Source organism: Stegastes partitus, unplaced genomic scaffold (assembly GCF_000690725.1).
Source record: "Stegastes partitus isolate 25-593 unplaced genomic scaffold, Stegastes_partitus-1.0.2 Scaffold4235, whole genome shotgun sequence".
NCBI classification, from domain to species: Eukaryota; Metazoa; Chordata; class Actinopteri; family Pomacentridae; genus Stegastes; species Stegastes partitus.
The window spans coordinates 1-2106 of NW_007581966.1; the positions used below are offsets into that span (position 1 = coordinate 1).

The 2106-nt window shown below is 44.3% G+C and overlaps 2 non-coding genes across 2 annotated transcripts; one reads left to right on the plus strand and one right to left on the minus strand.

The window, feature by feature from the left end:
* Nucleotides 1–204: 204 nt before the first annotated feature.
* Nucleotides 205–286, plus strand: trnas-uga (transfer RNA serine (anticodon UGA)). The gene has a single exon. It is a non-coding gene; the product is annotated as a tRNA-Ser (tRNA).
* Nucleotides 287–937: 651 nt separating this feature from the next.
* Nucleotides 938–1019, minus strand: trnas-uga (transfer RNA serine (anticodon UGA)). Its single transcript has one exon. It is a non-coding gene; the product is annotated as a tRNA-Ser (tRNA).
* Nucleotides 1020–2106: the final 1087 nt, after the last annotated feature.

A 2106-nucleotide genomic window follows, 5' to 3' on the forward strand; every position in this document is an offset into this window, starting at 1 on the left:
TTTGTTGTTTGACTTTGCATCTAAATCCATGATGTTTACGTCAGTAGACGCTCATGTAAATGCAGTCAGTCAAAAATTAGTTGATGTCATTAAATCACAGCAGCAGAAGGAGAGACAGACGTGGAGAACTATGAAATATGACGTTTCTCAGTGTGATCCAGCTGTTTTTAAACATGTGAGTAGAAGCAGGTCTCCAGACAGCGAGCTGCGATGGCCGAGTGGTTAAGGCGTTGGACTTGAAATCCAATGGGGTTTCCCCGCGCAGGTTCGAACCCTGCTCGCAGCGCTCAACCGTTGTTTAAGCAATTCTTATTCTGAAATCATCATGATCAATTTGTATAGTAGCAAACAGGCAATCATGCAAAACTTGTGACGAAAGGCCAAAAGAAAACTGAATGTTTGCTCATGAGATAAAGATTTTCCTCAGATGGTTGAGACGGATGCAGGAGAGTGAATGTTGCAGTGATCAGGTGGATGTAAAAGGCTTCATTCATTTCATCCAGGAGACTAGAGTTTGACTCCTGCAGTCATTATGGTTTCATCTTTTTATGTCTCGTTTTAACTCTCACTCACTGATTTTCACTCAGTGTTTTGTTGCATTTTCAGTTTGTTTAACTTCAGACAGCAAAATTAAAAAGCTTGTGAATAAGCGAGTGAGAGTTAAAACGAGACTTAAAAAGATGAAACCATAATGACTGCAGGAGTCAAACTCTAGTCTTCTGGATGAAATGAATGAAAACTTTTACATCCACCTGATCACTGCAACATTCACTCTCCTGCATCCGTCTCAACCGTCTGAGGAAAATTTTCTATCTCATGATCAAACATTCAGTTTTCTTTTGGCCTTTCTTCACAAGTTTTGCATGATTGCCTGTTTGCTACTATACGAGTTGATCATGATGATTTCAGGATAAGAATTGCTTAAACAGTGCTTGAGCGCTGCGAGCAGGGTTCGAACCTGCGCGGGGAAACCCCATTGGATTTCAAGTCCAACGCCTTAACCACTCGGCCATCGCAGCTCACAGTTTGTAGGATTGTTAGAATAGTTTTGACTCAACAGCTGGATCAAACTATTTCAGTCCCTATTTCCACATCGTTCTCCACGTCTGTGTCTCCTTCTGCTGCTGTGATTTAATGACATCAACTAAAATCGACCAACTGCATTTAAATGAGCGTCTACTGACATTAACATCATGGATTTATTTGCAAAGTCAATCACTGCAGCACCGATTTTGGTTTAAAGTCAAATGACAGAAGAATGAAAATGGTCAGATTTCAAATCAGAGATGGCTGAGCAGTAACTCTGTTGAATATTTGAGCTGTGCTGGTTAATTGAAAAGCTTCACAGGGTGACGTCATCTAAAAGTGTTTGACAGGTCCTTCGGGGTCAGTAAAGTAGAAAAGGTGTTTGGTGCAGCGGCTTGTTGGACTCGTGGAGCGTCCGACTCACCCTCTGTGGGGACGACAGGCAGCCGGGAGCCACCAGCAGCAGGACGAAGGTCAGGAACTGGAGCAGAGTCGACTTCCTGCAGACAAACAAACAGCGAGAGGCGGTTGGTGACGTCAGAGCTGTTGTTCTACGCTTGAACACAAGAGCAAAGACGGTGCAGCAGAAGCGTTTGAGCAGGAGGACAGAAGAGGAGCTGACAAACAGCACAAGGTCTTTAGGTCACTGATAATATCCACAATAAGCCGCCACGCCGCTGAGCAGGAGCCAAGGTCAGGAATTCCCCCCCATCCAGCCAGTATCATTAATTCCCCCGGACCAGTCGCCCCACTCTCCCCCACAGAGTCTTATTAACTCCCACACAACCGGAGAGGGAGGCAGCACCAAGCCCGAACCCCCCTCCTCACCTCCTGTGTGACTGTTGACCCCGTTACATAAAAGGATGCAAGAAAACCAGAATGTCCTGCTGTGTCTACATGGAGCCCTTTTACTTCACTAATAATCTGAATTACAGCTCATATGGATGCATCGACTCAGAGAGAGCTCAACCTCAGCCTGGTTCAGTTACTGTCCTGTTGTCCTGTTGTAATCTGCGGATTAGTTTATTGATCATTTGTCCACTTTATGATGTCTTGGTTTGTTTGAATATCTAAAGATAT